The sequence below is a fragment of the Cyprinodon tularosa genome, unplaced genomic scaffold (genome assembly GCF_016077235.1).
Source record: "Cyprinodon tularosa strain WSP-4 unplaced genomic scaffold, ASM1607723v1 ctg582, whole genome shotgun sequence".
Taxonomy (NCBI): domain Eukaryota; kingdom Metazoa; phylum Chordata; class Actinopteri; order Cyprinodontiformes; family Cyprinodontidae; genus Cyprinodon; species Cyprinodon tularosa.
The window spans coordinates 544,678-569,374 of NW_024039321.1; the positions used below are offsets into that span (position 1 = coordinate 544,678).

The 24,697-nt window shown below is 41.1% G+C and overlaps 1 long non-coding RNA gene across 1 annotated transcript; it reads right to left on the bottom strand.

The window, feature by feature from the left end:
- Positions 1-21,689: 21,689 nt before the first annotated feature.
- Positions 21,690-22,260, bottom strand: LOC119797426. Its single transcript, XR_005282586.1, has 2 exons — positions 21,995-22,260; positions 21,690-21,915 (listed from the first exon to the last, which is right to left on the bottom strand). It is a non-coding gene; the product is annotated as an uncharacterized LOC119797426 (long non-coding RNA).
- Between the last annotated feature and the right edge of the window lie 2,437 nt (positions 22,261-24,697).

Below are 24,697 nucleotides of genomic sequence, written 5' to 3' on the forward strand. Positions count from 1 at the left end.
TTCACCAGATCATTCACTGCCTCACAAATGCACCGGTACTGGCATTTGCCGACCCAACCAAACCCTATACCCTCCACATAGACGCCAGTTTGCATGGCCTGGGTGCAGTTCTGAATCAAGAATACCCTGAAGGATTGAGGCCTGTGGCTTTTGCTAGCCGGAAGCTGAGTGCATCTGAAAAAAACTATCCGGTACACCAGCTTGAGTTTTTGGCTCTAAAGTGGGCTGTAGTTGATAAATTCCATGACTATTTGTATGGAGCTCAGTTTAAAGTGCAAACGGATAACAATCCGTTGACCTATATTCTTACAACAGCCAGGCTCAATGCCACTGGTCATCGATGGCTCTCTGCCCTTTCAACCTACAATTTCACATTGCAGTATAGGTTAGGGGCTCACAACATTGACGCTGATGCGCTATCACGAAACCCCTTACCAGCAGAAGATAAAGACTGGCAAACTATGCCGCCTGAAAGTGTCAAAGCACTGTGTAAGCAGGTCAACTCACAGGAAGTTTGCGATGAGACAATCACAATAGCAGAGTCTCTAGGAGTCTCCCCTGATGGCATACCTGTCTGCTACGCTTATCCAGTTCACCTCGATCTGGGTTGCTTGATGCGACTTAGCCACAACGACATCATCCAAGCACAGGATGCAGACCCAACAATCGCTCCCATCAAGCGGTCACTTTGCCAGGGTATACCATTCTCACCAGGGGATAACACTATGGCTAATTTGCTAAACAGGGAGGCGAGTAGACTGGTCATCAAAGATGGTTTGCTCTACAGAAAAGTTAAGAGACCCTCCGAAATGGAAATTTATCAGATAGTGCTCCCTAAAGAACATGTCTCCATGGTGTTAAAATCACTCCATGATGAGTCTGGGCACCTGGGAGTGGAGAAAACTCTCGGACTCATCCGTGACAGGTTCTATTGGCCCAAGATGGGAGCTGAGGTTGAGCAATATGTAAGAAACTGCGGAAGATGCGTCACTCGTAAAGCACTTCCACAGCGAGCTGCTCCCTTAAAACAGATAACTAGTCAAGGCCCTCTTGACCTTGTGTGCATTGATTTTTTGTCACTTGAGTCGGACTCACAGGGGTTTTCCAACATCCTAGTAGTGACAGATCATTTTACGCGATATGCCCAAGCATTCCCAGCTAAGGACCAAACAGCTGCCACGGTGGCAAAGATCCTTTGTGAGCGTTACTTTGTCCATTATGGACTCCCAGTAAGAATACATTCGGACCAAGGGAGGGATTTTGAAAGCAGACTGATCCGAGATCTCTTGAAGATGCTTGGGATTCGTAAGTCAAGAACGTCTCCCTATCATCCGCAAGGAGACCCACAGCCCGAAAGATTCAACCGTACACTTTTGTCAATGCTCGGAACCCTTGATCCAAAGCAAAAGAACAAGTGGAGTCAAAAGATAGGTCAGTTGGTTCACGCCTACAACTGCACTCAAAATGAGGCAACAGGGTACTCGCCCTACTTGTTAATGTTTGGACGAGAGGCCCGGCTACCTATAGACATATGTTTCAGTGTGTCGGATGAAAGTCAAAAGTCTGTCTCCTATCATCAGTATGTCATCAAACTGAAGAAAGATCTCGAGAGAGCTTATGACTTGGCGACAGAGACAGCTGACAAGAATCATAAACAGAACAAAGCAGCCCACGATAAGCATGTGAAAGAACAAGTTCTGGAAAAAGGGGACAGAGTTCTACTGAAAAACTTTGGTGTTACAGGAAAACAAAAGCTGAAAGCCAAATGGAGGCCCATACCCTATTTTATTGTGGATAAGTTGCCCAATCTCCCCGTTTACAAGATTAAACCTGAACGAGGTGGGGGTGCAGAGAAGACGGTTCATCGGAATCATTTGTTGCCTATTGGATACCTTGTGAGACTTCCATTGGATGACAGTGGCACAGATCCACCAGAAAGATGCAGAACAAGAGCGCAACAAAAGGTGGGCGGACTCCTAAAGCCTTCCAACCATGAAGAGGAAATGTACTCAGAATCAGAGTACGAGGAAGTATTCTTACCCAAGCCACAGGGTGTAGATTTGGATGGACTACTGACTCATCCAGAGCTGTCCAACAGAATATCTGGGCTCACTATCAGTGAAAGTGATAAAGCAAGATCAGTCCAGAATTTGAGAGAACTGGAGGCAGTTTCTAGTACCTATTCAGACGTTATTGCTATTCCTGATTCAACCCTTGATCCAGTGGAGGAAATAGACATCTATCCACCACAGATCCCTGCTAAAAGATCACAGAGAGTTGCCCGACCTGTAGTTCGGTTGAGCTACAATGAACTCGGAAAGCCTTCTGATCAGGCGGTTACAGTCTTCAGCCATGGAGCGTTGGTGGGAAGTGGAATGTACCAAGTCCCTAGAAGCCAGTTTTGCCATACCTTCTGGTGCCACCCCATGGCCATGTGTGAAACATGTTCTAGGGCGAGTTCTTATCAAAACTGTTCTTTGATAGTTGTCTCTCGTTAATTTTGATGGGGACATCAAAACCTTCTAGAAGGGGGAAGATGTAGCCCAGTGACAAACTGAGGTTATGGTAGTTACTATTTGTTAAGGTTAATTTTACATAGTTCAAAATAAGATACAAGTATATTAAAAGTAAATTACTGTTTACTCAAACATACATTGGGGAACAACTAAGTGTTTAGTATTCTTCTTTCTGAACGGAATACAGTGGTATGTTCCTCCACCTTAATAGTTGAATAATATAAAGGTCACTATTGAGTAATTATCTTATTTGATGATTAAAACTATTGTTTGTTAGTGAGCTATTGTGTAAATATTGTACTGAAAGAAGCAGTGTGACGTCAGCTGCACTGGTTTTCTCTGATCTCACGATTTTGATTGGCAGCGGGGACAGTTTGTCCGGTGCGGGAGGGGGATTTGTGAGGAGAAGGAGGAAGCGGGAAAAAGAAAGGAGAGAGGAAGAGAGAGTGAGGAGTGGAGAAGGGAGGTGTACGAGAAGAAAAAAAAAAAAACAATAACCAAAAAGAGGAATAAATAAGAACGAAGAAAGACAGACGAAAGGGAGAGATAAAGGGACATCAGGACGAAAGAGCACGGAAGTCGGGAGAAATTGACAGAGTTCAGTTGACGCTGGAGGGACGGGCCAAGAGGGGACCGGAGCAAATGGTCGCGACGGACTTCGGGCTGAGCTAAGTGGGCTGACGTTTTAGAGGCACGGTCCGGCGGCAGCCGTTGAGCCCCTGCCAGAAGTTGAGAGGAGGGAGGCATCTCAGCGTTTCCTACGTTGTCCCCGAATTGCACCGCTCTCAAATTGTTTTTTTTTTCCTTCGTCTTCCCTCTGGGATTTCAACGTCTACTTCTCGTCGGTCACAGGCCTGCAACGTTGGGTTTTCTTGTTTTTTTTTTGTCTCTCCATTTCTCCACCACCATTTGAGGGTCGTGAGTATAACTGACTGTTCAGGACGATATGCTAGCTTGAACATTGCTTGTAAACATTTGGTGTTTAGTGGGCCTGGCTTATGTGCTGCTTTAAGTGAAAAGTATATGTTGTTTTTTCCGGGTTTTTTTTTTTTGTTTTCCTTAAATCTCAAAAGTGTTCACAGCTTACCGTTCAATTGGTGATTAACAGTGAGGGTTCCCTGTCACCGTAGTTAATAAAGTTAAGCTGAGTAATTTTGCCTGACTTTCTATTTCTCTGGGTCACATTTGTTACAAACCAGGTCAGGGTTATTACCTACATAAAGGAGTACCTCATTGATGTCGAACCCAAGCACCCACCATTTTAGTTTTTTTTTTTCTCATAGAGTGGTTAAAGGTGCTACATATTTTGTTTTTTTTTGCCTTTTTCCTGTCTGCTCTGATGAGTGTGATTTTTGGTATGTTTGGTATGACTTCCTGGACTTTGTTGGTTACCAGACTTGGATTGTAATACTCACCTCGGCTTGGATTCTTCTATGATACCTATCCGGTTATCTGATCACCTGGTCTGTGGTACTATTTTGGACTGTACTTAGGCTTTGGATTACCCCTCACTAACACTGTTGCTTGCACTGCATCAGCTGGCGCCAGCTCCCCTACACCCTGCGCTCTGAAGTGATAATGACCCAAGCGGAGGACAATCTGCATCGGGCTCCTCCTCTCTCTTTGAATCGGACAGTACTCCCAACCAGGTCAGTGACTTTCTCTAGTCTTTTTCAGCTCAAAATATTTGTCACTGACCTGAGTCTCCTGTCTCTGCAGAAAATCCAACAACCCGCCCTGGGGAAGTTTCACCTCTCTCTTTTTGTTTACCTTAAATACATTTGTTTCAAACCTTCCAGTTTGTCTGTTGAATTTTGGGTCCAAGGTTCTGTGGTTGTTACACTATGGACCATTATTTAAGAGATCATTGTAAGCATTTTTTTTTATTGGGAGAAATATTTTTTTCTCCCCTTTAGTTTTTAAAAGTAAGCGTTGTCAGGACTCAGCCGACAGGGCCGTGCAGTTTCTACCGGTTCTGTTCCTTTCTGCTTTCTCCGCAGGTGTCTGCAGTTGACAGGTGGGCAGGGCGCACGCACCTGCGGCTGGTTGAGCTGCGTCTGATCGCACTATAAGAGCAGAATCCAGACAGCAATTCATACACTTTTTTAAAGTAGCCTATATCTTACCACTGGCAGATCTGACAAACCCATTTGAAGTGAGACACGGTTCATGGAGAGACCAGGTTACCAGGTGGTCATCAATGATGTTCACGTCAAATGAGTAAAACTGTCAGGACTCCCTTCTTCCACCAGGAGGCGCCTGGTTCTGGTCCGCCTCCTCACACACCTGCAGATGGTTACCTCGTTAATGGAGCGCTCTTAAGCTGCTGACTTCCACTACCTCGACGCCAGAGTGTTTGCCAGTTTTGGGTACTCTAGCCAAGCTGAGTTTTGCTGAGTCAAATTGAGTTCTTGTCGACCTGAGTCTTAATCTTGTTTCCGTCTTTGCCTCTCGGCAGGAAGTCACCCTGCAAACTGGATGTTTCGGACCATCTCTCCCTGGAAGGATCATCTGAGCTTCAAACTGAGCTAAGGATTTAAACTGGAGGTTTGAATCTACTTTTCCCCAAGAGATCGTTTGAGCTTCACACTGAGCAAGGGATTCATCTCCACTACGACCCATTCAAGTACCGCAGGAAATCTGAGTGGCAGTCAGCTTCTCCATTTACCTACAATCCACCGCATTCTGGGTAAACCCTGTTCCGCCCTCCACCGAATCAGACAAACACTGGAACAACAGCACACAGACTGGAGTCAAAGAGTCAACAACTTCTCTGGAAAAGTGAGTCAGCAAATTATTTCTCCTCTTTAAGTTCTAGAATCTAATTTCCCACCGAGCCTGAACTAACCGCAGTGTCTTCCCCTCACCTTTCAGTTCCGGTTGAGCAGTGTTCAATGCAACACTGGATTATTCACAATCTCCTAATAAACCTGTTAAACCTTTTTCCTGGTCTCTCTGTTTGGTCTTCTGCATTTGGGTCTGATCTTTAGTAAAATCCAGTAGCGACTGGTGAAAAATATTTTTGGTGGGGCTGATATAGCCTATTAGTCTCCAACTAATCCAGAATGAGAATTCGAATAAACAATTGGACAATAAATACAATTTAACAGTAATGATTTAATTTACTATATAATACAGACATGTTCACAAGTCATTTTTTGCAAGTCCAAGTCAAGTCTCAAGTCTTGAGAAGGCCTGTCACAATTATCAATTAATCGCACAATAAATTCTAATCACTCGATTAATTAAAATAAGTGCAATAATTTGTGTGCTTGCTTGTTTCTCCTTGTGTTTTCATCTCCGTCACTGAGACGGTATAGCTTAAAGGTTACTATTATATCTATGGAATGATAATTATCTTGAACTGGTAAATGAAAAATACAATTTAAAAAAGCACACACGCAATTTGTTTTCCAGTTAAATTTTGCATCTTTATTTTTTCTTTCAAAAACAACAATTTTCTTACAGTATTTACCTGACATGTGTGGTTACAACTTTCTCTAGTTTTAGGAGTAAATGTCTGCTCTTTTATTTTAAAGTGAAAATGAGGGCTGTGGAAAAAAAACAATCACAATCTTGCTTTTTATTAATACATATGAAGTTAGCAACTACAACAGATAAAGAAAAACCCTAAATAAATACCAGGACAATAACAATTCTTTCATAAAAGAAACATTGTGGCAATAACTTTTTGTAAATGAAATTTTCATATCCTACAACAGGGATGTTCTTCTGGCAAACGGGTAGATAAATAAGGATCTCACCGAATTTGGTGGAAGCTGCACCTCGCTCATTACGTTTGCCATCGTCCCTCTAATTGTCTGCACCTGCGCATTGGGTGCAGAAGCCTGTTAAAGGGCAGTATTTTCAGCGCCCCAAGACCATAAAATTCTGAGACGCTGATTGGCCATTAAATTATTAAATTGACCTAGCAATAGTACATGATTGGCAGATTCTCTGCACATGTGGGGCAGTCTGATCAGAGCCACAAGACAGAGATGGTAGGAGTCTGTCTGTGGAAATCCACAAATGAATGACAGTAGGTAGGGAAATGTAGCTTATATAATTTGTTTTGCTTATAGGTACACACTCTAGAGAGTAAAACTGACATTTATGAGTTAATTTGTAAAAATATATTTTACGTTTCTCTCTTCTTATCAGGGAGGGCAGTGCCCCAGCACTATTTACCACTGGTAAAATCATGACAAAAACCTTTTCAAACGCAGTGTTGTTTTTAATCATCTCTTCAATCAAGATCAAGAAGGACCTTTTTCCACTGCAATGTACAACCACACACAACCCCTATACCCCCTCCTACACACAAGTTTCTACATGCTCCTTTACTGCACTCTACTGCATCCATTCATATATCCTCCACCATGTTTCTCATAAACTGGTACAAGCACATTCTAGACATTTAGCCCAGAATCATTCTGCTGCTGCAAAAAGTATCAGAAATTAGGAACTATAAAATGGGAGGAAAATGCAGCAAGAAAATAAAAAGGCAACACACTCAAACAGGAAGAACAGCCGGAGAAATTGCAAGAAAAAGAAGGAAAAAAAGGCTTAGAAAAAAATTATTGGAGGAAAACTCATCACCACAGCTGAGATGGTTACCAAGATTTTCTGTCTTTGAGAATTTCTAAAATGTGGATTTAAACAATAATGCTACAAAGATAATCCATTTATGTGTGCTGATCTCAATATTCATTGGTGAAAATACCACAGTTTTATTGTAATATGTAAAACCTCAAAGAACTTTTGCTGGTGAAATAGTGTTAGCCACTAAATGTGTTGTTTTCAATTGTGATACAGAACTTTAAACACATTTCAAACAAAAAACCTGTAATACCAATGTTTTCTAAAATTTTATTGCACAGTATTGTCATGATGGGTCTACTAAGTTTGACCCACATGCAGAACCACCGAAAAAGATTTAACAGTTGTCAGGAACTGTACACAGATAGGTAAAACAGTTCTCCAGCTTGGGGAGGTTCCAGCGGTCTGGTGAATCGGAAGCGGAAGCTCTAGGAGGAGATCAGAGTGGTGAGTTCAAGGACTGTGGGAAAACTGGCCGAAGCTCTGAATACAAGGTTTCTTGGACTTACTGTGGTTGTTGGGGAGGTATTCTGAGATCCCGTTTGTGGAGGCCTGGTCTGTAGAAGGCTTGGTTCGTTGGAGGGTGGACAGGCAGACTATGGGAATCCTGAGGAGTCAATAGCAGACTGACTCTTGGTTCCTGAAGGGCTCAGTGTTCAGATGAGGAGATCTGTCTCCTTTTCTCAGAGTGATGAGTGTTTCCCTTCCAGACTAGAAGGGTCAGCTTACCCAGAGGATCAGGAAAATCCTCCCGGAGAATCAAAGACAAAATAAGGTTAGGACTGAAGAGCCCTGAAGACACTGTACATTAAAATGTGCAACAAAAGTTGGGCAGGGGAGTACAAACTTCAAACTGTAAGAACAATATGCCAACAAAGTTTTGTGACTTATTTTTTTTTTTTATTTTCATTAATTTTTTTTTTATGGTTGTGTACTTTAAAACTTATTATTGCAAACCAGTGTTGGCTGAGCGGAATGAGCATCTGAGATCTCGTGAGAGCTGTGCGTAAGTAATATGGGGACATACATGTAATTCAAAAGAAATCCATTCAGTTAAGTACAAGCCAATAATTTCAAAAATTAAACAAAGTTAGGTTCAAACTTTAACAATTGTGTCGTATTTTTCGAGGGAACAAACTGGAAGACAAGACCTTGCTTCAAGACCTGGTGAGCTACCTGGACGAGTGTTTTGACAGCATCGTAATGGGGAGGCCTAGGAATTCTGCATCCTCAGCGACACATTCAACCAAACGTTGTCAATCTAGCTCAACCAGTGCTGCTTCTACTTTTTGTTCCAGAGAGGAGCTACAGCGACATCCTGGAATCCATCAACAAAAAGCTAACCAGCCTGGAAGCCTGCCTCGCCTTGGTAGAAGACCTTCATACGTAGTTTTAAGCTCCGAGAGAGTCGCTGGAATACAGCCAAGCTAGCCTCCGTTACCGCCGAGAATAAAGCACTGAAGGGGGAAGTCACTAAACTCACAGAGGGGATGATCCAGCTGTCCGGCGAAAATAGAAAGATAAAAGATTCCATTCTGGACATTCAGTCGCGGAGCATGAAAGACAACCTCATCTTCGCGGGAATCACGGAGCAGCAGGAGGAGGATCCAGAGATGACAATAGGACCAAGCGGACAAGGTAAAAACATCACCTTCCATCGTGTTCACCTTTTCGGAGGTAAGAAGCCTGATAAAACCCCTCATAGACCAATTGTAGCTAAGTTTGAGCATTACAAACAAAAAGACCAGGTCAGGAGTGGAGGCAGAGAGCTGAGAGGAACAGATTTCAGCATTAATGACCAGTTTCCCAAGGAAATACTAGATCGTAGTCGGGTATTATTCCCAATCAGGAAGAAATACATTGCTGAAGGCGTCAGAGCGATAGTAGCAGTTGAAAAAATTATATATTAAAGGTCAGTTATTCAGGGATCAAAAGATCACTCCTTGGCTTTATTAGATGCACAACAGGTGGATTTAAAGCATGTGACACCTGATAAAAGTGTATAGAATGGATCACGGTGATAAATGAAATATATGCACAGCTCAAGAGTACGTTATGGCTGTTATTCACAGCTGGGTACAGGAAGCATGGGCTGGGGTCCTTTTTCTTTCACCTTTTCTCACTCATTGCACTTTCTTAATTCTCGGTCCCCCTTTATCTTATTTGTCTGCTTCTTCCCTGTGGTCCACACAATCACAAGCACATGGTTTAATACTACCTGGGTATAACTATTTATTCAGAGGCATGTACTTTTCATCTTCTCACCCACACCTATGGTGAATGTAGGGTTTGTGACATGGAATGTGCATGGAGCTGCCACCAGAGAGAAAAAGTTTAACATTTTTAACCAGCTTAAAAGATTAAATGCCAATGTTGTCTTATTGCTGTTTTCGAATGATTCGACCATATGTATCAAATCAAGCTGCACAAGTATATTTACATGCAATGATTTTATCCCATATGTCTTATTGCTCCATCGTTTGGGCCCACGTCACAAAGTCTGTTTTTAAACCTTTACTCTCACTTCACAAGCAAGCATTAAAAATATTCGATCAAAAACCGGTGAAGTGGCATAACTGCAAAATTATTAAAAAATACAATATGATGACATTTGAAAATTTTATAAATTTCTCATTTTTAAAAGCTATTTTTAAATGCCTTAATGGTCTTGCCCCTGAGGTAATCTGTAAATTTGTTTTAAAGTATGCATATGAAGGAATCAGGACAAGAGCCGGAGCTAGTGGGAACTGCAGGATTAAAAGATTTCGGACAGAATCTATGGGTCAGTCCGCCTTCTCAGTGAAACCATCAGATCTCTGGAACTCTTTGCCTCTGGAGCTTAAGTCGTAGACTGATATTCGACTTTTCTCCACAAGATTGAAAAAATGGCTCAAAGACAATCAAGAGTGTGAGCACTAAACTGGCTTGTACTGTACATTTTTATTTTTAACTTCTCTTGTTTTTTTGTTGTTGTTATTTTTGTTTTTTGTGTGTTTTTATGCATTTGTGTGTCGTTGCTAACCTCCCTCCCCCTTAATGCTAACACCTTTTAAAAGCCTAACCAGGGACGAAGGCTGCAAATTAGCCCATGGCTACAAGCCTTATGTACTTTGACATCGGCCAACTGTTTGGTTGCAATGTTTAATTGTACTGTCCCTGTCAAATAAACAAATAAATAAAAAATTGCAAGAAACACATAAATCAGCGACAACTGTAAGTGATCTTAACTCCCCTGAGTTCCCCGATGTGTTTGCAGCCTGCTATAACTCTAGACAGTGAGGAGTAGCAATTTTAACCCACAACAACGTCAGTTTTACAATATTAGACCAAATTATAGATCCCAAAGGCAGATTAATTTTAATTAAACTATCTATTCATAACCAAAAGTTATGTATTGTCAGCATATATAGTCCAAATGTTGACGACCCCTCATTCTTTCACAAACTTTTCCTCGCACTTTCAAAGCATGGTTTAATACAACAGGGATTCAGTGCAGTTGGCAATCATTAAATGTAGATAAACAATACATGAGTGATTTTCGTCTTTGCGATGCATGGACATCTCTTCATCCTAACAGTAAGGAATACACTTTCTTTTCTGATGTCCATCATTCCTACTCTCGTTTGGACTATTTCTTAATCAGCAGCTTGCTGCTGTCTGACGTCTCGGATGCTTTAATCCATCCTATTGCTGTCAGTGATCATGCTCCTGTTACTTTAACCCTAATAAATAAAGAAATAGCCCCACAAAACAAGAGCTGGCGATTTAATACATCACTGCTTAAAGATGAAGATGAAGATGATTACATTTTTCAAGGAAGAGTGGGCATCATACTAAGAGTGCAATTATTTACCAGAAACATCAGTATTTATACTATGGGAAGCAGGGAATGCAGTAATGAGAGGTAAAATAATTTCATTCTCATCTCATAAAAAAAGTTAGAACAAAAAACTATCCAGGAAAAAATTAAGTTACTAGAAAGCTTGCTAGATGAGGGAAGATTAGGTAAAATCCGTAAAATAAAACTAGAATTAAACAAATATATTGAAAAACTAAATAAATTTATTGTCTTTAGATGCAGAAAAAGCATTTGATAGGTGAACTGGAAATGTTTATTCGCTACTACTAAATTTGGCTTTGGCAATTCCTTTATAAATTTTTAAAAAATATTTTCCCAACAGCTTCCCAACAGCCGGTGTCAGGAAAAATAATTACACATCTTCCAGCTTTTGTCTCCAGATGGGCACCAGGCAGGGATCTCCCCCTCACTTTTTACCATTTTTATTGAGCCTCTAGCTGCTACAATCAGACAAACTAATGTGGTTAAAGTTATAAAAGACATGAAAATAGAGCATAAAACATGTCTTTATGCAGATGATGTATTACTTTATCTCCAAAAATCAAACTTACCTCTCTGAAGTACTTAGATTACCAGAATGTTTCTCAAAAGTCTCAGATTACTCTGTAAATTGGTCTAAATCTATAGTACTACCAATTAATTACTATCTACAGTATCCCTCAGGTCTACAATTGCAATCAGGAAATATCAAATATTTGGGAACTACTGGATTGGTCAAATCTACATCCGCTCGCCGGCTTGTTTTGTTTGTATGACAGCAATTGCAGAAAACAACTCGAGAAGTTGGACCAGCTAGAAGAGCGAGGTGCACAAGAACGCTGGGACCCTTTTTCCACCTGGATCCCTGCTCCTTCTCGCCCTCATATCCCTCCGTTGTCGTACAAACCGGCCCCCACTTCCTCACCGCCTCAGCTGTATCTAGACCCATAGCTAGTTCATGATTGTACCTCTTGCCTTGTGGTGTGGAATTTAACATAGCACCGACCACGCTTCAAAATTGAGCATAAATCAAAAATGTCTGCATCAAGCTCAGTGTGACACACTGCTGTGGGGAGTATAACCAGCCCTTGAGTTGTGTTAAAGCCCCCATGACTCTGTGGGGAGTTCTGATTGTACTGCCTACTTTTTCAGATGATAGAAGGGGGTGATACACAATGCAGGGCTAAAAAACATGAACTGCCTAAATTTATTTTTCAGGGGAAACCCTTGGGATTTAATAACAATAAAATATTAAAATGATTCTTAACAGCTTGGATGTTTTCCACGGTGGTATAATTTTAACTATTATTTTGGTCACTACTGCCTTTTTCATGAGTAATATTTCCAGCTCGTCTGGTATTTGAAATTTTACATAATATCTTTTTCTCTAAATTAGTTCTCCCCTCAAAGTCAAGCTTTCCAACAGCAGCTCTGCTGAAGCAGACAAGAAATCAGGGTTCTTTTTATACTTTTTTATTTATATTCTGCAGAATTTTCACTTTAGATCTAATTCCACATTCGACATAGTGCCTGTGACGGTATTGTTCCCCAAAATCTGTTTATCAATAAATATTAGGGTTTTTATAGTGGAATTTTGTCTCTTATGGATCAAAAATCTGTAATGCCTTATTCTTAGAAAGTCTAGTTTGGTAAAGAAACAAAAGCCTTCTCTATTGTAACACTGAAATAAGTCTTAAAATTAAGTCTATTCAGTGGTGGCCTAGTGGTCAGAGCATTGCGCTTGGGTCTCAGACGATCTGAGTTTAAGTCCTACACATTCTGGTGCCGTACAATGGCAGCCCACTGCTCCACAAGGGGATTTCTTAAACAAAGAGAGTTGAAAAAGAAAACCAGCAATCACTAAAAACACAGAGGGCAAAGTGCAAATATGCTGGAAGCACACAAATGTTACTAACACACAAATACACCAAACACACAGAAGCACCACATAACAGAGGTGCTCCAGATCATAGGGGGGATTCCCTCGACACCAGTCCATAAACAGATCCACTAAAAAAGAAGGATGACAGAAAATTAAATTTTATCATTGAACCTTTTCTTTAAACACTAAAGTTACAACCTATTTCACTGCATAGTTGTACTTCTGTCCCATATATAACATCTTAAAATCCCTCATCAGAAGCTATGCCTGGAGGAAAGCGGAACCTGCAGGGCTCATGGTTGATTGACAGCGGCAAACTGGCATTTACAGCACCGCAAACATGGCGACCATTGCAATCCCAATGATGATTGTTTTGGTATGGTGCTGTTGTATGAGGTACTCCCTTTAGTCCGATTTTAGTGCATTTTCTCTCATCATGATTAAGCTTCTCCTTAAAATTAGTGTTTTATTAAAACAGTTTGTAGCTCATGTGACTAACACAAAACTAGAGTAATTATCAGCCCCTAAACGAACCTAAAGATAACTTGTTATTACAATATATTTTGTTTTTGTTGCACATTAATGTATTTGCAGTGCATTTGTGTTTTTCATCTGCAGTAGTTACTGATTATGCTTTTAGCTAAGTAAATGTTTACAGAGGCCCAAACTCATCATAATAATAATATAGATGTCTATCCTGGAATAGACAATAGACTGTCTCGCTATCACCGCTAATGCCTCTGTTCCACCAGAAGAGAAGTTTCCAACAATAAGGGACACTAGCAGGCAGTCAGTAAGTGTACCTGTGTAACTTTTAACCTATTTTGTAAAGCAGAAAATAATAATAAATCATCCACGTTCACAGCTAATGTTACTAATGCTATATCCACATGAATGCTCGTACACCAATTTTACATGCATTAAAAAAAGCGACTTGAAAAAGATTTCCAATTGGCTCTATTTGTTGGGATCTGGAGCGGTACCATCCGTCTCCAGCAGAGTGCGCCGTGGATCCTCCTGAAGCTGAGCCTCCAACACACCTGAGGCGCATCTCGTCATCAGGAGGACCTGCAGTATATAACCGGCCTTCAGACCTTGCCTCAATGCCGCAGTGTTGATCCAGTTTGGTTAGCACCTAAGCCTAGAACCTCCTGAGAATCTCTAGTGATCTCCCTAGTGATCAGTCTCTCTTCTAACTTTCGTTGTCTATGCTTCACAGGAAACCTGTTCTCTTGGAAGCTCTGGATGAGCTTAACCTGCCGAGCCTGCCCTCAGAGCCAAACCTGAAGACTCTCCTCTGGATTCCTCTGCAGCTCTTGGCTAAGAGCTGGAAACCAAAACCCAAGGTCTGCATTCAAGTTAGAAGTAAGACGCTGAAGCGGTTATTGACCTCTGCTGAACAAATCAGTCTCTGGACCCACCAGTTCCTTCCTCAAAGAGAAACCCGGACTCCTCGAGGTAATCTTCTGAAACCTCCAAACGCTAACTCCTCAGTGCCAACGCTAACTGAACTGTCATCCTCACAGACTCCAGTAAACCTGTCCCCGGCCAGAACCAGTTCCAGTTCACATAATTCATGTGCTAGTGTTTTTTAATAAACATTGTAAAACTTTCCATCTGTTTCCGTGGTGTTCTGCATATTGGGCTTCTCTGAGAACCAACCATGACAGAACACTGCGGCCAAACACAAGGCCCCGCAGATCACCTCCACCGTAGACTGGAAGAGCAGGATGCTCAAATCCAAGGACAGACTCAAACCCTCCGTGAGTTATACAACATGGTCAATTACCATAACCAAATGCTTCAAAGGTATGCTAACAACATGAGTAGTGCTAATGCCACGCCGGCAGCACAACCATTTCCGGGTCCAGTTCCGCCTCCGAGGTCACCGGTGGTGACGTCATCCCCTGAGTTTCACCCTAGTCTCCCTGAAAAGTTTTCAGGTAATATGAAGGATTGTAAAGGATTTTTGTTCCAATGCCGACTCATTTTTCAGAATTCTCCTGGAAGTTTTCCTACGGACGAAACAAAAATAACATTTATTCTGTCCCACCTGACAGGAAAGCCCTTGATTGGGCTCAGGCCAGGTTTGCCTCCTAAGACAGTATCAGCAATAATTTTTCTGATTTTGTTTCAGAGTTTTCCCAAGTGTTTAACCATGATTCCGACCAGACTATTGATTCTCGTGCTCTGTTAAGTCTTAAACAGGGAAATTCCTCAGTTGCTGATTTCTCCATCAACTTCCGGGTTAAAGCCGCTGCTTCCGGATGGAATCAACGGGCTATTACAAGTGCATTTTTCAACGCTTTAAATGAAAATATCAAGGATGAACTTGCAACCCTCGACGAACCAGAAACTCTAGATGAATTAATCCGCCTAACCATTAGGTTGGATAACAGAATCCGTGCTAGAAACCATTCTAGACGAAGAAATCAAAGTTCTTCTGTGTCAACCCCTGCTTCTAATAATGCTACTTTTTCTTCTGGTGCCACAGAACCCTTCTCCAAGCCATGGTCTAAGACCCAGTCACTTTCTATGCCTGTTCAGGTTTCTCATGCAGTAGAAACGGAAGCTGAACCTATGCAGGTTGGACATACAAGGCTAACCCGAGAGGAAAGACTAAGACGTGTCAGAAGCAAGCTTTGCATCTACTGTGGTGAGACTGGCCATTTCATCTCTTCATGCCCCGCTAAGTTAAAAGCCGGGGCCCGTCAGAAGATCAGAGGAGTCTGACGGGCCATTTAACTTCCGAGAAATCTCCTCGTCTCATGCTTCCAGCTACTTTGTGCTTTTCAGATCAGACTCTCACTTTGTCTGCTTTCATCGACTCAGGCTGTGAACACAATCTGATAGACTCCAACCTGGTTCAGCAGCTAAAAATTGATACTATCCCTTTATCCAAGCCTCTTTGTGTCTCCGCTATTGATGGGAAAAAACTCCACCAAGTCACCCACCAAACACAACCCCTCGAGCTGCTAATTTCAGGTAATCACCGTGAAACTCTGATGTTTTTTGTGCTTCCCTCTGCATGTTCCCCTGTGGTGCTTGGGTTCAAATGGCTGCAACGACATAATCCTCATATAAACTAGGCTGATCGCCACATCGAAGCATGGTCGACCCCATGTCACGAGACGTGCCTTCGTTCCGCAGCTCCCGCTGTAAGGTCTCCTAGAAGTAGGGGGGAGATGGACTCTCCTGACCTTACTTCTGTTCCGTCCGAATACCATGATCTGGCTCCTGTCTTCATTAAGGTCAGTGCTACGTCTCTTCCACCTCACAGACCATATGACTGTGCGATTGAGCTATTACCTGGCACCCCTCTACCTAGCAGTAGACTCTACAACATTTCAAAACCTGAACGAGAAACTATGGAGAAATACATAAACGAGTCCCTAGCTGCTGGCATAATCCGCCCTTCTTACTCTCCGTTGGGTGCCGGATTCTTTTTTGTGGGTAAAAAGGATGGTTCTCTAAGACCTTGTATCGATTACAGAGGCCTTAACCAAATAACAGTCAAAAATAAATACCCACTTCCGTTACTAGCATCAGCCTTCGAACCAGTTCAAGGGGCCACCGTCTTCACTAAACTCGATTTAAGGAACGCTTATCACCTTCTCAGGATTAGAGAAGGTGACGAATGGAAGACTGCCTTCAAAACTCCTTTAGGTCAGTTTGAATATTTAGTCATGCCTTTTGGTCTCACTAACGCTCCAGCATGTTTCCAAGCCCTGGTCAATGATGTCCTCAGAGGCTTTTTGAACGTTTTCGTCTTTGTTTACCTTGATGACATCCTAATTTACTCTAAAGATCTCTCCGAGCATAAGAAACATGTCCGCCTAGTCCTACAGAGATTACTGGAAAACAAACTTTTTGGAAAAGCCGAGAAATGTGAATTTCACCAGTCTTCAGTGACATTTTTAGGGTTTGTGCTCGAGGGCGGGCAGGTTAAGCCATCCGAAGAAAAGATAAAAGCAGTTTTGGATTGGCCAGTTCCTGAAAACCGTACACAGCTGCAGAGATTCCTGGGCTTCGCCAATTTCTACCGTCGCTTCATAAGGAATTACAGTCAGACAGCTTTACCTCTCACAACTCTAACTTCAGTCAAAATGACTTTCCAGTGGACCCCCGAAGCTCAAAACGCCTTTGACAAACTTAAGACTTTGTTTTCCAGAGCCCCCGTGCTAATCCAGCCTGATCCAACCAAGCAATTTATCCTCGAAGTGGACGCCTCTGACTCTGGAGTTGGTGCAGTATTATCACAAAAACTCGATTCGGATCAAAGAGTACATCCTTGTGCTTTCTTTTCTCGTAGACTTTCTCCTGCTGAACAGAACTACGACGTTGGGGATTGTGAGCTTCTGGCCATCAAATTGGCGTTGGAGGAGTGGAGACACTGGCTTGAAGGAGCTGAACACCCGGTCCTAGTTTGGACCGATCACAAGAACTTAGCCTACATCCAGTCCGCCAAACAAGCAAACCCACGCCAGTCAAGATGGTCACTCTTTTTCTCCCGTTTCAACCTCATCATCTCTTACGGACCCGGATCCAAGAACACCAAGCCCGATTCTCTCTCTCGTCTCTACTCCGTTGATCAATCCGAGACGCCTGCACCCATTCTCCCAGCATCCTGCACAGTTGGAGTGGTTACCTGGGAAATCACCGACCTGATAAACTCTGCCCTGGCTTCTGAACCTGACCCAGGTAACGGTCCTCCAAACAGAACCTATGTTCCTTCTTCAGTCAGATCACGCCTGATCCAATGGATGCATGCAGCCAAGTTTTCCACTCATCCGGGGGTAAGCAGAACCATCCATTTAATTTCAAGACGTTTCTGGTCGCCTACTCTACACAAGGACGTGAAGGAGTATGTTCTGGCCTGCCCTGTCTGCGCCAGAAACAAGACTTCACATCAACCACCCTCAGGTCTGTTGAACCCACTACCTGTACCTGCTCGTCCCTGGTCTCACATAGCCATCGATTTTGTCACTGGACTTCCCATCTCCCAAGGTATGACAACCATTTTCACCATCATCGATCGATTTTCTAAATCTTGCCACTTAATTCCTCTCAGAAAGCTCCCCACAGCCTTCCAAACAGCCCAGCTCCTCGTTAAGCATGTCTTTCGACTCCATGGAATTCCTCAGGATATTCTCTCAGACCGTGGTCCTCAGTTTATTTCCCAGGTTTGGAAGGCTTTCTGCACAGCTCTCAATTGCAAATCTTCTCTAATGTCTGGTTATCATCCACAGTCTAATGGTCAAACCGAAAGAATGAACCAACAGCTCGAGTCCACTCTCCGTTGCCTGACCTCAAACAACCCCACCGATTGGAGCCAATATCTCACCTAGATTGAATACGCCCATAACTCTCTCAAGTCTGCATCCACCGGCCAGTCACCTTTTCAGGTTAGTCTCGGATATCAACCCCCTCTTTTTCCAGCAGACGAGAGAGAGATTTCGGTGCAATCAGTCAATCATCACATCCGTCGCTGTCAGTGAGTCTGGAGAGACACCATCGCTGCTCTCAACCGTTCCTCCGACACCACCAAACGCTTTGCTGATTCTAGGAGACGTCCTGCCCCGGAGTACTCCGTCGGTCAAGAGGTATGGCTCTCAACTCGGGACATTCCCCTCAAGGGGATGTCTCGCAAACTGTCTCCTAGATACATTGGCCCATACAAGATTTCCAAGGTCATCAATCCTTCAGCCATATGTCTGCAACTTCCTGCTAGTCTCCGTATACATCCCACGTTCCACGTCTCTCAAGTAAAACCAGTGATTTCTAGTCCTTTGTGCCCTCCGTCCAACTCCCCTCCACCCGCCCTGGAAGTCGATGGACATCCTGCCTACACCGTCCGCCGGATCGTGGACTCCCGTCGTCGAGGTCGCGGTTGGCAGTACCTCGTCGACTGGGAGGGCTACGGTCCGGAGGACCGCACATGGATTCCTGGCTCCTACATCCTCAATCCGTCACTGATCGAGGAGTATGAGCGCTCCCTCCCGTCGACATCTTCTGGACCGCCAAGAGGCGGTCATTGAGAGGGGGGTACTGTTGGGATCTGGAGCGGTACCATCCGTCTCCAGCAGAGTGTGCCGTGGATCCTCCTGAAGCTGAGCCTCCAACACACCTGAGGCGCATCTCGTCATCAGGAGGACCTGCAGTATATAACCGGCCTTCAGACCTTGCCTCAATGCCGCAGTGTTGATCCAGTTTGGTTAGCACCTAAGCCTAGAACCTCCTGAGAATCTCTAGTGATCTCCCTAGTGATCAGTCTCTCTTCTAACTTTCGTTGCCTATGCTTCACAGGAAACCTGTTCTCTTGGAAGCTCTGGATGAGCTTAACCTGCCGAGCCTGCCCTCAGAGCCAAACCTGAAGACTCTCCTCTGGATTCCTCTGCAGCTCTTGGCTAAGAGCTGGAAACCGAAACCCAAGGTCTGCATTCAAGTTAGAAGTAAGACGCTGAAGCGGTTATTGAACTCTGCTGAACAAATCAGTCTCTAGACCCACCAGTTCCTTCCTCAAAGAGAAACCCGGACTCCTCGAGGTAATCTTCTGAAACTTCCAAACGCTAACTCCTTAGTGCCAACGCTAACTGAACTGTCATCCTCACAGACTCCAGTGAACCTGTCGCCGGCCAGAACCAGTTCCAGTTCACATAATTCATGTGCTTGTGTTTTTTAATAAACATTGTAAAACTTTCCATCTGTTTCCGTGGTGTTCTGCATATTGGGCTTCTCTGAGAACCAATCGTGACACTATTTAGTTATTGTCTTAAAAATCTATAATTATTAAAGACTGAATTTAAAGTTAGAAAAAATATGTAGGTAAAATATTAGGACTCCTTTAATTAGTTGAAAGGGTTATTTGTATGAACTTTTTTGCTTTTTTCTTAGTACACACAAACACACACACACACACACAATCCAGAATACATTGGGGTTCAGACCACTGCAGAAGAGTAGGAAATGCATTTTGTTATGTATATCGGACACTTACAAACTTGAGAAATCCAGTTTAATTGGACTTCCAGGATGTCCTGCATTTCCTATAGATGATTTAAGGAAGGAAGTTTCTTATTGATGTTTTGCTGCTTTAAGGACTTTGTTAATTTGGGAATAAGACATATGCCTTGTTATAGTCATTCAACGCAGTCCAGAATTTGTAAGTATGCTTTAGCTTGGTTGATTACTATGCCAACCTGTAGTTGGTCTATGGCCTTTTACAGCTGCTTTTTGTATCTCTGCTTCTGTCCCCTTGAACCCCAGTCAGCCTCGGCAGATGGCCGCTCACACTGAGCCTGGTTCTACTGGAGGTTTCTTCCTGTTAGAAGGGAGTTTTTCCTCTCCACTGTCACTAAAGCATGCTTAGTGTGAGGGATTGAATTTCAGTCAATGAGTCGATGCAATCTACTGGTTTTCCTTAGATAGAAAACTTTAAATCAATTTGACTGTATGATCTTGAGAACTGTAAAGTGCCTTGAGATGACTTGTGTTGTCAATTGGCGCTATATAAATAAACTGAATAGAATTGAATTAAAGAATTACAATAGTCCAGCCTTGAAGTAACAAATGCATGGACTAGTTTCTCACCATCACCACTCGACAGGATAATTAATATATTTTTGTCAAATATTTGCAATTTTCTGTAGATTACGAAGGAAATAGTAGAAACCTCTTAGGTTTATTCAGTTTATTTATATAGCTTCAAATTCACAACAAATGTCATATAGGTATGGGATTTAAATGACAGGATCAGATTAAAAATAACACCAAGATGTTAACTTTATTATCTCAGATCAATTTAATTCCATCCAAAAGAAGTGACTGGCTAATCTGTTTCTTTTTCAGAGATTCTGAAGATAAACCAAATATAAACACAGTAATAAAATAAAACACAGAAACATAATTTCATCTAGTTAGATTGACTTTTTAATTCAATAATGTGTGGGTTACCACAAAGCTAGAAGCTGAAGCCACAAAAATTACACAAAAACAAGAGAATGCCAGTGGTGTATGAGATCTATAATGGAAAGAAAAAAAATACAGAATAGTAAAAGGTTGATATGTCAAAAAGGATGAAAAAGAAAAATAAATAAATTAAAAACAATTCAATTTGTCATGAACTTATTGTTTTTTAACTGCTTTTTTTTGGCTCTCAAGTTCTTTTCTTGTTATGTTGTTTTTTTTAAAGTTATTTTCCCCTTTGAACTAAATCAGGTCTTCAATGAACAGGCATGTCATTTATTCCCAACTACGTTACCATGGTTACTGGCCTCGCTAGGAATGCATCCATCTTCATGGTACCGGCCGCAGGTATCTGCCATTCCACATTTTGACAGGAGATGCTAACATATTGAGCTTCCACACTTCGACAGGTTTAAGCCCTGTCTTATTTTTAAACTTGAACTGCATGAGTCATGCTTTAGAAAAAGGGTGTGGAGTACAGCTCTGTTTCAAGCTCCACAAGGAGCTGCATTAATGAAAGTTAGTTGGTAGTTAGGCATGTTCTACACCAATTACTGAGTCTTTTAAACTCTGTTGGTGAATTTTCAAACCCTTATTATGACAAGAAAAGTGGGGATTATTTTATCTAACAAAAATGTTGAAAAACTCTTGTTTCAACTGAACCCAATAATGACTTTTCTTATGAGAAGAAACTGATTATTTATATTAAGCTATACAGAATAGGATCAACTTAGACCAGCTTTTCAGTCGTTTTATCAACTAAAGGCTGCTTTTTGGGAGGGTGCGACAGTTTGTTATAACAGAAATTTGTATGAAAATGTTTAAAGGAAGTAACTTAGAATTCTCAGGATTTTCCACTATAAAGGTTATCATTCATAACTTCTAGTTCTTTTTGTTTTGAAGATAAAATACCATCAACAGTAAACAGTTTAAGATTTCATGTAACAGAAAAAGTTTCTTTTCTGGCTGCAGTCTCTGGTCCTAAAGGATGTCCCGTTCTTGTCCAGAACGCCACACCTGTTAACTGGGCATCTACCAGGGTTCTGGGCGCCCAGCATAGATTCTCCACCCACCCAGAACCACTCATCACCTAGGTAACATAGTCCTGTCCAAATCTAGCAAGGTAAAGCAGAGAGATTAACACACAAAATCAACTAGTCATCAACAGAAGTGCATCAGAGAAAAACAGCCCACCTCATCAGTAGTAGCATTTTGGGCTAGCTCTTGCGCATAGCTGAGGTCATGTTCAGTGAGCAGGGTGGCCAGGTCAAATCTGTTTACACTGTCAAGAGCTCTGCAGTGTTCTAATGCCTCCTCCCATGTCTTATTCTCCTTCACCAGAACCAGATTATCATCATAACATATGACACTATATTTCTTGTGGCACTCCCAATCTCTCCATTTCCCCTTATCCTCCGATCCGTACTCTGTTTTATAGCCACAGAATTGAATGCCAATATCTGGATCTAGAGGACATGAGAAAAAAACATTTTATCACAATAAACTTCTGAACCTATGGAAAAATAATGTCATCAGTGATGTATAAATAATTGTTGTAAACATTTACATAGCTAAAATATTTAGATACATCTGTACAAACTTTATTAACAAGACTGTTAAAACAGACCTTTGAATAAAACCATATAATATCCTGCAGATGATAATCCCACATGCAGTGTTGGTCTATGTAGCTGTAATTAAGGTTTGCGGCCTCTAAATGGGAGATTTACAGCTGGAAGACCCTTTATATCTAAACACCTGCAAATATGATTATTTTGAAACTAATTCCAGTCCTCTGAGCCTGTTATACTTTTTTTATCAGTTTTAAAACTGATGCGAGGATACACCTCACTGCAAAGCATACCATTATGTGTACACTCTTTTTACTAATACTTGTTATTATTCATTTATCATAATCGTAAACATTTTAAGTTAACAAGATGGGTTTTATTTACTATATTTTTGATATTTTCCTATTTCATACATGGTTGCAACTGCACAATTAAAGTGTAATAAAATGTATATATGCATATAGGTTTATAATATTAACATATAATATAACAACCACCATCCACCATACTAACAATTGTCTATATTTCATAATAAAGATCTTTAAATAGGTCAAAATAGGAGTATGTGCTATTAAGTGTATTTCCACTGCACTGCAAATATATGCTTTTTGACATTAGGGGTCAGCATTACACTGTTGAATCGAAGAACATGAGCCACAATAAAACACCCAGTTTTAAAAAGGTGCCATTACGGAACTTGTATAGAAATTGACAGAATTTAACAGAATTGTGAGGCTCTAATGTTTCTTTTGCTCTAATATTTTCACAGTTATGATCAAACAACTATTCTGTCATCACAGCACCTTCTGCATGAGAGCCTGGGCAGTTGCTTGCTTCCCCTTTTAATTTAATTATTAAAGAAATCTGCTGTTTTTGAAAAATGTTTTTTAGGTTCCTTCCAAATTAAAGAGTTCTAACTGTACTCAACAATCATCACCCCTGCTGCCTCAAAGGATGCTCTGATGAACGAGGAGAAAGAATAGCTCTTAAAGCTGAGGCATATATATATATATATATATATATATATAGAGAGAGAGAGAGAGAGAGAGAGAGAGAGAGAGAGATATAGATATATATATATAGCACGCTAATAATGCTATGAAAATGTATTTCTAATACATTATTGGATTTGTTGATCTGTTATTCTATTGTTAATACATTTTTTCGTTCCAGAGACAAGGGTTAGGGTTAATTGATGTCAGTAATACTATTCTTTAATTCTATTCTATTTAATTTATTTTTATGCATTTTCATTATATATCTCACTTTGGCATCGTTTTTGATTTAGGCTTAATAATTTAGTGAAAAATATATCCTTTAAATGTTTGAGAGATTTTAGATCATTCTGTTAATGATACTGGTTATAACATAGTTAACATAGTTAAAAATAGAACTAATTAGTTGCAACTATGCATATGATCTATTTCACTTATCTTCAGGTTATAGCGCACAATACACAACAAAACATTTGATCTGATAAAAAAAGCAGTAAAACCTATTAACGTGAATCTTTTAAAAGATGCTAAAGAAAGATTCGTTTCTCAAAGCTGCCTACATCTATTTTTACAAAATTGTCTTGTTTTCTTATGAAGATGTCAAGAAAGTTTACTTAATTTTTAGTTCACTCTTTTAGTATCATATTTTATTTTTTATGATAATTACTGTAGGGTATTTTTTGAACATGCTTGGGCAAACCTTTAGGATACAAATATATAAACTAAATGAAAATGTGCGTAATTTAGGAACAAATACTTAGTGGACAGAATATATACTCAAAAGTTTGATTTTAACAGCTCTACTTTTCAAAATAAATATCATTAAATCCAGATACACCCTACCAAGCTAATTTGTACTTACCACCATCTGCCCAATCGAAGAAAGTTGCAATCCTATCACCTCTCGACCATTTCCAATCATTGTTTTGGTTTTTGTCATATAATCCGATCCAACCATCAAAAGAACTTATTGCAGAATTTTCCTGTTTATTTCTGATAGTTGCCAGGTCAGTGTGGTGCTTCCTGCAGAAAGTCTGGGCTTCTACCCAAGTCATCTCTACTTTATACATTTTAAACCTCTCATTTAAAATGCCAGACTGCTGCCCATATATGGGGGGAAGGATGAGCAGCATCGTGAGAAAGATGACACCTGACATGTTTTCACAAAAAGACTTCAATGTTCCTGCAGCAATATAAAACAAAGCAAATCATTCATTATATTTATAAAAAAGCAGGGACACCTGAGATTGTGAAACTAATTTAAAAATTCCATTGGTAGTTTCAAATTACAAAGAGAAATCAACTTCATAAATACCAAGAAACACAGCAAA